Genomic DNA, 11,435 nt, shown 5'->3' with positions numbered 1-11,435 from the left:
TACAGCGGGAGGATGGGAGAGCCTTCTAACATGGAACTCAGCTCTCAATCCATCAGGGTGCAGGAAAGGCACACAGTCACTGCCTGCATTTATTGTCAAGGATGCTGAGAAAATGGAGATTTGAAAGTGCAGAGATGGACGGAAGCGAGAGGGAGCCATGAGAAAGAAAGAGAGAAACACGGGAGTAGGAAGACAGAGAGAACCTGAGAGAAAGGAAGGGAGAAAGGAAAAGGCAGGGAGTGGGGGAAGGTGAGTCCGCCTCTTGCCCCCACTGGCTCTTGTGCCTGGTTTGGTTGCCCCTTGAAGTCACTGCCCACCTCCCCCTGACTCGGCTCTGATCTCCAGAGAGGGAGCCGGCCGCTTAGTGATTGAGTGGGAAGGGGAGTCTAATGCAGTTATGGCCTGAGTAACTCTTGCAGCTGCTCCTGTGACTTTCCTTGGTCTGGGGTCTGCCCTCTCCCCTGTGTCCTTGGATCCTGGTACCCAGCTCCCGACTGGGGTGGCAGTTCCTCCTTCAATACAGCACGTACCATCACTAAGGCCAGCAATGGTGGTGTCACCCTGGGTCATCCCCTGAGACGGGCACGCCTCTGGCGTGAGGCCCAACTTCACAGCGGTCAGTAGTGGGTCCTAACAGCTGCCCTCCCTCCCTTGGGCTCTGGTTCAGCTGGCTGCTAACCCCTGAGCTGTGGTGAGGGGCAGGAAGCAATTACTGCCACTCGTCTACCTGTGGTGTCCACCCTTGGCCCTGTGTATCTAAAAGACAATCGGACTGAGAATTTCAGAAGCTCTTTTCCTGTTTAAAAGCATCAGCCATAATTGCAAATGACAGCATTTATTTTTCTGCCTTTTTTCTTATGTTGCCCAGAAATTGCTTCTAAAACACATGCTGATTAGAGTGGATTCAGATAAGCGTTTCCTCCCCTCCACACTGGGCTCCTGATAGCTCAGCCAGGAATGGAAAGAGGCAGCAGGCTGATTGGAGGGGGGGTTCCAGGAACCACACAGGCCCGTGGTCATGGGAACACCAAAGTGGGTGAGATGCTCACTCTTCACCTTGAAACTGGGGCATCAGGAGAAACGATTAAGGCAGTATGAGTCAGTTTTTAGGCAGCATCACAAATTGTGCCACTAAACGTGTGCTTTCCCTTCTGGTCTGCTGTCTGACCTGGGTGACAGCAGCCAGAGAACTCCTAGCACTCACCACATCCTCAGAACTCATCCCTGGGAGCAGCTGTCACAGCTGGCTTATAAGCTGAGTTTTGTCTATCCACTAAGAAATTTATGGGGTATCAATAATAGACATAGTTTTATCCCTCCCACCACTAGATCAGACCCAAACAGCTGCTGCCTTGCTCAGAAGCTTGATGTTGTCTGGACAGTAACTCTGCGATGATCTTGGCCTTCTCCCTGGAGTTGTTCCCTCATGGTCACAACCGAACTCCCCACAGCTTCAGGTATCACATCTGTGTGCAGACCAGGGAGAAACAGGGAGAAGACCAACAGCCACATCTGTTCCCCTTCCTGAGCAGAAGTTCTGCATTTCTCCAGCAGACTGCCCTTTAAATCTTAGGGTCACCCCTCACTGCAAGGGAGGCTCGGAAATATGGAACAGAACTGGCCCAGTCACCTGTCACCTGGGCTGAAGATGCTGTCCTTGGGGCAGAGATTGCCACCCAGTATTCATTCTTTCCCTATTGATTTTTGGTAACTGAACCCCCAAATTTTAACTGGATTACCCCCAAATAGATACCACCTCTTCCTGTCTTCTTAACAACCAGATGAGACTGAGTTCCAAACCATCATCTCAACTCACTGGAGTTTTGTTCACAAGAAAGAAGGGAACCGTGGCTGTTCGGGAGGTGTCAGGGCAGTGAGTCCACTGCCCTCGTGTCTGCTCTGTGGAGTGAAATATCATTTCATAGCTTGCTCCTTGGCTGATTCATCACATGGAGCTGCTTCTCCTCTTCAGACAGAAACTTCTCACCATCTTCAGGCTTTCTCTTCTGCGTGGTTGGGTCTCCCTCTAAGAAGGGGCCCCCTGGGATATGGCATCCTGTGGGATGGACAGGGCTAGACAGGGTGAGACATGTTTTAGATTTTAGCAATGGATCATTACTCACAATGGAGAAGGAAATGGCAACCCACGTCAGTATGCTTGCCTGGGAAATCCCATGAACGGATGAGCCTAGTGGGCTACAGTCCATGAGGTTGCAGAGTCGGACACGACTGAGTGACTTAACTTTCACTTTCACTTTATTACTCACATACACCAAGAAAGCACCATCTTGGAGGTCCAGACTGATGTGTTTCCAGGACTGTACAGGCTGACCATCATGAATATCAAGTCTAGAACACTGCTATCCCCAAGAAAGCTTCCTCAGGCCCCTGTGAAGTCAAGCCCTCTCTCTCCACTACAGTGGCTACCCTGAACTCATCAGCTTTGCCTGTTCTGAATCAAAAAATAAATGGATTAATTTATTACGTGTCTGGCTCCTTTCACTCACAAAATGTTTCTGAGATTCATCAGGGCTGTTCATGTATCAGCAGCCCATCCCTCTTCCCTCTTGAGCCCACCCCAATGCGGGGGCACCCAGCATGTTTTCACATTCACCTGCAGACAGTCATCAAAGTGGCCCTTGTTTGCGGCTGTTATGAATGAAACTACTCTTAGTGCAGTGTGTAAGGACTTGTGTAAGCATGTTTTCACTTCTCTTGGCCAAACAGAGAGGAATCTCTTGTGTGTATTTATAAGAAACCACCAGACCATTTTCAAAGTGGCTGTACTATTTCTTACCAGCAAAACATGAGTCCCAGTTGCTCCCTGCCTCCCTAACACTGGTTATTTTCTATCTTTTAAATTTTTAGATGTTAAAATGATTGGTGGAGGTACTTCTTCAATGACACTTAGCACACTTTCAGGGGCCCAACCATTCGTATATCATCTTTTGTGAAGTGTCTGTTAAAGTCTTCGGCACATTTAAAATTTTAGGTTATCCACCTTTTCAGCCTTGATTTTTAAAGGAGTTCTTTACACACTATGACCACATGTGATTTTTTCAAATACAGGTATTTTTTTCCAAATCTGTGTCTTGTCTATTATTTTCTTAGTCATGTCATTTGATAAGCAGAAGTTTGCAATAAAGTCCAATCTACCAGATTTTATTCAGATAAGTAAATTCAGACAAAACAATTTTATAGTTTTTGATTAGGTATTTTTTTTAGCATCCTGTCCTAGAGGCCCCTTTACCCCCAAGGTCAGCATACCAGTTCATTGCCTCTGAGCTCCAAATACCCTTGGACATTTTTCCTTCCTGGTGAGCAAAATGTCAGGCTCCCCCAGTTCAGAGCACTGGAAGGGTGGAAAGAGGATGGAGCTCCGATACCTGGGGGTCTGAGGTGCGGGATACAGGATACTTGGTGCCCATGCACCCCAAAAGACATTCCTGTGACCTTGCAGCCCTGCCCTGGTGGTGACCTTCCCAAGGCCTCTAGATTCAGATTCCCCACTCTCGGCCTCCAGCTCCTTTTTGATGCCCCGAATTTGCTACGCACCCAGGCCACTGGGCACAGCGCCTGTGCTGTGGTGGTTGCAGACCAGCCTGGCCCACACAGGCCAGCAGATTTCCCTGCCAACGAGTGGGTTCAGGCATGCCTTCTCCATTCGGGTCCAGCTCCCTCCAAGCTGACCTCCTCAAGTGCCCTCCCTCAGCCCTGGGGTTTCCTAGGGCTTTCTTTTAGGTCTCATCAGTGCTTACTGATTGGGCCTATTAGACCTCCTGTTCAGGTCACTGTGTGGTCCCTACCATCTGATTGGACACAGATTAATATAGTCACAGAGATATTCTCCAAGGTCTGTGATCAATGAGACATGAGATCCATCAGTATAGACACAGGTAATTGTTTTTTAACCACTTAATTATTTTTAAGTTTGCAGTTTAGCAGTGTTAAATGATTTCACCTTGTTGTACAAAAGATCTAGAACTTTTTCATCATTCCAAACAGAAACCATCCCCATTGAACACTAATTCTCCATTCTCTTTCCCCCAGTCCCTGGCACCCCACATTCCACTTTTTGCTTTTATAATTTGATAACTGTAGGTGCTTTATACACGTGGAATCGTATAGTATCTGTCCTTTTATGACCAGCTTATTTCAGTTAGCACAATGTCCTCAAGGTTCAACTATGTGTCACGTGTCAAAATTTCCTTCTTTTTTAAACTAAATTATATTACCAGTGTCCAGAGCAGGAAGGACTCCGGACCCAGGCTCAGATTCGGAGCTGGCAGTCCCTGAGTGCAGTGTGGCTGTGGGGGCCTCCCTGGGAGCCTGTCATCAGTCACTCTGCTTCTGGGGCGTTCGTGGACCACGTCCAATCTGGCCTGCTTCTCCTCTGGCACTCAGAGGACTTTCCTGCCACCCAAACAGCAGATGGTCAGGAAATGAAGACTCACTCCAATATCAACCAGAGGAAAATCTAATTCAATTGGCAAAACATAGAGTCAGAAAAGCATGTGGCTTAACACATGTCATCTTGTTAGGTGGCGTTGGCTTTCAGAGACTAAGGACCCATGACCAACAGCTGGGCTGGGGCTGGGATAGGGCAGTGGAATTTCGTGGTTTTCTCTGTGTCAGCTTCCCTCCCAGGTTCACAGGCCTGGGTTCATTTCTACTCCACTCCCATCATACATGTGTGACTGGGTTGGATCCTTAACTGGGATACCTGTAATCGGCCAAATGCTAATCAGGTACTTTATATGATGTGCCACTCAGGGCAAGTGCAACTGTGATGACACAAACCCCAAAATATCCGTTACTTAAGCAAGAAAGACACTCTTTCTTCTTACATAGAAGACGCCCTAAGGCAAGCAGGATGGGGCTGGTGGGGCAGTTCCACGCCATCAGAAGCCCAGGTTCCTCCTAATTTCCTGTCCTGCTGTTCTTAATATGTAGTCTCCACCTTGTGGCCCAATATGGCTGCTTGAATTCCAGCCATTCTGCTTGCATCCAGCTAGCAGGAAGGAGAAAGAGAGAAATGCATCCTGCATTCTAAGGCTTTTTTTTTTTTTTTGGCCACACTGTGCAGCTTGCAGGATCTTAGTTCCCTGACCAGCAGTGAGAGCACCGAGTCCTAATTTCTGGACCATCAGGGAACTCTCTAAGACACTTCTTAGAAGATTCTGCACACTTCCACTCACATCTATGGTCAGAACTTAGCCACGTGGCTATACCTAAATGGAAGGGAAGCAGGGAGATGTACCTTCTGTTCCAGGCATCCGTGTTCCTAACTGAAAGTTGAGGGTTTCTGTGATAGAGGAAGAGAATGGATGGTGGAGAGTACTTAGCCATCTCTGTTACACACATCTAATTCTGATAAGTTCTAATCATTAAGTTTAAATCATATATATATATATATATATATATATATATATATATATACATTTGTTGTTGTTAAGTAGGCTGATCACACAGTATGAAATTAAAAACAGTGTGTTGAAAACTCTTCCTCTCGCTCCTGCCCCCCTCTTGCTCCTGCACTATTTCTTTACTTTTCTGTCAGGTGATGAGGCCTCCTGGCCAGCTCTTGGGGACTTGGATGCTCTGTGGGCAATGGCTTCCACTCACAGGAGCAGTGAGAATTCTAACATCTCCCTCCCAGGGTTTCTTCAGTCAGCAATCAGGGGGTCCTGGGGTCCTGGCCTGTACTTTCCTATGGCATTAAGTCTGCTTAGTCTGTCCTTGCTGAGTTGGCCAGTGTTCAGCTGGTGTCTGTGTGAGGAGGCGTCCTCACAAATGCTTGTTGAGTGAATAAATGAAGGGTCAGCCTGTCCCTGCAGCTCCATCTCCCAGGTGGCGCTAGTGGTAAAGAACATACTTGCAGATGCAGAGGACGCAAGAGATGCTGGTTTGATCCCTGCATCAGGAAGGTCCCCTGGAGGAGGGCATGGCAATTCGCTCCAGAACTCTTGCCTGGAAAATCCCATGGACAGAGGAGCCTGGCAGGTTACAGTCCATTTCAAAGAGTTGAACACGACTGAAGTGACTTAGCATGCAGCAGCTCCATCAGTAACTCCGGACCTTGGGCACTTACTGCACTTACCCAAACCTCAGCTTCCACCCCTGTTAGAAAGGGAACTGACATCCTCACCTCACAGTGTAGCAGGCAGAGTACAAAGAGAGACGGCCAGGGGTCGGCTGTGTCTGGGATTGGGAAGCAGCAATGTTTTCCTCTTTCTTTCTTCCCAGAGAAAGACGGTTGCCTTGAGTACAGATGGTGCTTTGTCAAATGTAACATCGATGCCCCTGGAGCCTGATTGCGCCTCCCTGCCGGAGTTGTGCACCCGGCCTGAATGGCCAAGCGCCACCAGGGGGCGCAGCACACCAGAGTCTGAGAAGGGACCTGCTGTCCAGGAGGCTGAGCCGAGAGAGAGGGCCCAGGCCTTGGCCTGAGGAGAGTGGGGAGTTTAGTCAAAAGTTTTGTTGGGTACAGACACCTTAGGGGGAAAATGGATCAAATTCATCAAAATTAAACACTTTTGGAATCAAAGGACACTATCAAAGTAGTGAAAAGACCATCCACAGAATGGGAGAAAATACTGGCAAGCCACAGATCTCACAAAGATCCAGTATCCAGAATATGTAGAGATGTCATAAAAGTCAACCGCAAAAAGACAAACAACACAATTCAAGAACTGGTAAAGGCCTTGAAAAGACATTTCTCCCAAGAAGATATATAAATGGCCAATAAACATGTAAAAAGATGCTCAACATCACAACTGTTAATCAAAACCACCATGAGGTACCCCCTCACACCCACTGGGGTGGATAGAATAGAAAAACACAGAAATTAAGTGTTGGTGAGGATACGGAGAAATTGGAGCTCTCATACACTGCTAGTGGAAAAGTAAAATGAAATGGCCACTGTGGAAAACAGTTTGGTGGTTCCTCAAACAGTGAACATAGAATTACCTTATGATCCAGCAAGGCCCCTTAGGTATATACAAAAACATGTACATGATTGTTCATAATGTACACGTTTGTTCATAATGGTCAAATTGTTCATAATGGTCAAAAAACAGAAATAACTCAAGTGTGCACGATTGGATGATGGATTAAACAAAATGGAGTGTATTCAAACAATGGAATATTAATTGGCTATAGGAGGGTGAAGTGGTGGTACATGCTACAATGTGAATGAACCTTGAAAACATGCTGAGTGCAGGAAGCCAGACACAACAGGTCACATATGTTATGATTCTATTCATATGAAATGTCCTGAATAGGCAGATTCAGAGTCAGACTCATGGTTGTCAGGGTGCGGGGGCCCTGAATGGCAGCTGATTGCCTGTTGGGTACAGGATCTATTTTTGGTTTTCTTCTTTCCCAAATTTTATTAAAGAAAAAGCAACGGTGGTTGCTTTCTAGAACATAGTTAAATTTCGGGGAGTTTTCCATTGAAAATGTAGCATTTGCTTCCATATATATGCCAGTCTGTACTAGGTAGGGGCGATGCTAAAATTCTAATTTTAGATGAACTTTCTAATATTCATCTTCCACCCAGGCTGTAGTCTGTCTTTGGATCAGCAGTAATCATCTGAACTGTCACTATGGCTGCATTAATTCTTGTCTGCAGCTCTCTGAGCTCTTCTATATGCACCAAGTGCAGAATTTGAGCAGCTTCATTAAGAACCTCAGCTCCTGTGTTAAAACCAAGGATACGCTTGTCTTAAGCAGCAGGCAAGCCCTCTTCTGTTGGGTTTGTGTTAGCAACTGCATGCCATGTCAGGGTTCCTGGACCAAAATGTTAATTGCTTGAAGCACTGCCAGGTAATCACCATGGGTTGACTCTGAAAGGTAGCCTGGGCCAGGACACCAGCCCTAAAATTAAGATTATTTATGTCCAAATTGATCACGGTCTCTGCATTTTTAGTTGTGTTGTCAGTATTTTTTGCATTATCAGTTACCAAGTAGTTGTATTTTTCAGCATTATCTCCATATTCAAGTGTAACAGCTAAACCAAGAATCCAGTCAAGTGCTTCTTGTCCATCTAGACTCTTGAAAGAACAGTGAACATCTCTGAGATACTTTTCAAAGAACTTGGGCTGGTCACTGTCGTGGATTACCTCTGTCTTCAGTCTTACAGTGTCTGATTTTCTGGTCTTCAAGGCAAAAATCAAGTTTCTAAATTTTGTTTTTTCTGTTCAGTTGAAGAGGTAGGTTGTGGCAGAGAAAAGCCATCATGCTTCCTGCTTCAGCTGGGAGGGCCAGGTCTTCTTTTGTGATGATGAGAACATTCTGGATTTAGTGATGATGATTGCTTAAGTCTGTGAATGTGCTAACAACCCCTGAATTGTACAGTTTAAAAGGGGGATTTTTATGGCATGCAAATTATGTCTCAATTAAAAAAAAAAAGGTTTTCTTGGTCAGATTGAGATGTAGTGGCTGAGTATTGGTCGTGTCTGTGCAACTCTGGCCTCTCCCATCCTGCCCCCTGGGGGCAGGGGAGGCAGGCAACTCGGGGGGAGGGGGGCAGTTTCCAGACAATTTCAGCTTCCTGTCAAATTCATATCCTCATTCATTTCACCCTGTGATTCTGTGATTCTTTCTCTAGGGCACAGTCGGAAGATGTGACGGAAAACTGCAGTGTGGCAGACAGAAGCACAGCTGGGGGCCAGGTTGTACGGGTGGGGTGGGGATATTCACTGTCCCTGGGGCCCTGCTTGGCTGTCCCAGGGCAGTTACAGCCCGGGAGCTTCAGGTCTGTGGTCCGTCTGGGCATCTTGAAGGCCATGTGCTCCCATCCAGGAGAGATGCCAGCAGAGCTGGCTGACACCCCTCAGGTCCTGGGGAGGGGCTTTCTGTACCAGCTGGGGGCTGGACCAGACAATGTTGAGTTTCTGTGTTATTCACAACATGCATACATTTAAAAAAGAGCTCCAAAGTTACAAACAGTACCTCAGAGTGGACGAATTTATTTAACTAACAAATAAACACTGTTTTACAATTGGCTTCCCTATTTACTCAGATGGTAAAGAATCTGTCTCCTGTGAAGGAGACCCCGGTTCATTCCCTGGGTTGGGAAGATCCCCTGGAAAAGAGGATGATGACCCACTCTAGTACTCTTGCCTGGAAAATCCCATGGACAGAGGAGTCTGTGGGCTACAGTCCATGGGGTCACAGACAGTCGGACATGACTGAGCGACTTTTCACTTTCAGCTACTATCAGCTGCGAAGGAATCGCTGAAAGGCACATCCTTGTCATGACTTCAGAATTTTGCCTAGTTGCCTGTGATGACATCTTACTCTGGCACCTGCAGTGAGGTTAGGGTGAAATCAGACAGAGGCAGCACCTCCCCACCCTGAGAAACCCAGGTCAGCAGAGTGTTCATCACGAGCTGACCGTGAGTGCGTGCTGAACATCATGGTGTGCTTCTAAAAGTGCAGAGCCAAGAAAAGTGCCAGAACAGCGCAGGGTCTGGGAGCTCCAGGTGTTGCGGATGCAGGACAAGCTATCTTCACCTCTATTATTATGGTTTCCATCCTGCAGGTCAACAAGGAGATCTCAGAGAGTTCGGCAGATCTGTCCAGGGTTTCCCAGCTGACCATATGGGGGCAACTTTCTAGTTCATCCTTAGCAGATTGTGATCCTGTCTTTTTGCCCATTCATCTTTCCTCCCTTCCCTCCCTCCTTTCTTCCACCTTCTCCCTTCCCTCCTTCTCTGTGTCCCTACCTTCTTCCCTCCTTCCCTTATTTCCATCCTCCAATCCTTTGAGCAGAGACTCCCACGTTCATTCTCTCATCTGCCTGTCCTGCTCTCCTTGCAAGTGAGGAAAGCAAGGCTGGAGAGTGGCATCACCACGTGTTTAAGGCCACTGAGCCCCCTGGCTGCCTCCACCTGTGTCTGCAGGGCCTCACGCCATTTGTGTTAAATCCTTGGGAAAGAAGATGAGGGTGTGAGGCTGCAGGCTCGGTCCTCCCAGGGAAACTACTGACCCTGTCCTCGGGCCCCCGTGAATGAATGCTGGTGCTTTATGAACAGAGGTATCCATGCAGTCCTGGGTCATGCTGGCCCTTCCTGAGGTGCCACTCTGAGAACACCCTGGACTCCAGTTGGCACTGCCCATTCACCCTTGCTCCATGTGGTATGGGGGGCACTGGCCTCTACCGCCAGAGTCAGGCATGGGCTGCAGGCAGGCGTGGGGACCCCAGGGTCAGGGGTCTGGCTGGCAGGGACCAGGCATGCACTAATTGATCAGCCTCCACCCCAGCCGTGGCACAGGCAAAGTGGGCCCTGGGAGCGGAGATGCTGATCCAGCCCAGCATCATCTGGAGAAGGATGGAGAGCTCAGGGCACGCGCCCTCAGCTGTCTAGAGCTGCAGTGACCACTCTTCCTGTGCCCGGGCCTAGGCTGCCCACTGGAAGCACTGCAGATGTCTGCTCTGTCACCCTGACAGTGACCTTGCTGGTTGGCAGATAGGAAACTGAGGCCCAGGGAATGAGCTTATTGCAGCTCCCCCCAGCCTAGGCATCTCTCCCTCAGGCTGGTGTGGCCTAGGGTGGCCAAGGGTCTGGACTTGAGTCCAAGACACACTTCTGATGGCCACCATAGGGGCCTTCATCTTGAGGCTAACGGCCTTGCTCCATATGGAGCCCAGAGGAGTGAGATGGGTCAGTTAGCACAGACTCATCTCCAACTAGCTCAGGCCCTGCTGGGGCGAGGGGGCTGCCAGAACCAGAGGAGCAGGGGCTCTGGGCTGCGATCTGAGTGCCTGTCGCAAAGAAGCAGACGCTCCGATGGTGGCCCCACATCAGGCAGGGCTGTGGGCCCCTCAGGGACCTCACCCCTCTGCGGAGGGGAATTCTGAGCCTAGGGCTGACAGAGGAGATGGAACTAGTCACCCAGAAGCTGAGCAAAGGTGGTCTGGAGGTCAGCAGGGCAGGGAGACATCAGCCTCTATGAGGACAGTTTGAAGGAAAGAAAGCAGGTTTGAACCCATGGGCAGAGGCTGAGCTCACAAGTGACGGAAGACATGGAAATTAAATCCTCGGGGAGATGCAGCATTTCTCCTAATGCAAAAGTCAATTAATGTGCTCTGTGGGCAAGCCTACAACACTGGTGGGAGTGTAAATTGGTTCAACCTCTCCTGAGAACAGCTTGCCAAAATCTGTCACAATTACAAACGCGTGAACTTCTGACCGAGCAGCTGGTTCAGGGCTGGCCAAGCAGGTGAGTGCACGGTACAAGCTGTGGGTCAGCCATGACTGCCATTTGAAAATACTAGAAAAGCATTAAAACAAAAAATGGAATTCACTCAGATAGAAATACAAGTGAAAGTGAAAGTCGCTCAGCTGTGTCCGACTCTTTGCGACCCCATGGACTATAGAGTCCAAGGAATTCTCCAGGCCAGAATACTGGAGTGGATAGCTGTTCCC

The 11,435-nt window shown here is 48.3% G+C and overlaps 1 pseudogene; it reads right to left on the bottom strand.

Annotated features, from left to right (window-relative positions):
- Positions 1-7,546: 7,546 nt before the first annotated feature.
- LOC133071344 (RNA transcription, translation and transport factor protein-like) lies at positions 7,547-8,791 on the bottom strand (annotated as a pseudogene).
- Positions 8,792-11,435: the final 2,644 nt, after the last annotated feature.

The sequence above is a fragment of the Dama dama genome, chromosome 16, assembly GCF_033118175.1.
Source record: "Dama dama isolate Ldn47 chromosome 16, ASM3311817v1, whole genome shotgun sequence".
NCBI classification, from domain to species: Eukaryota; Metazoa; Chordata; class Mammalia; order Artiodactyla; family Cervidae; genus Dama; species Dama dama.
Note: the sequence above shows the minus strand (reverse complement) of the source record. Positions and strands in the feature narration are given on the sequence as shown.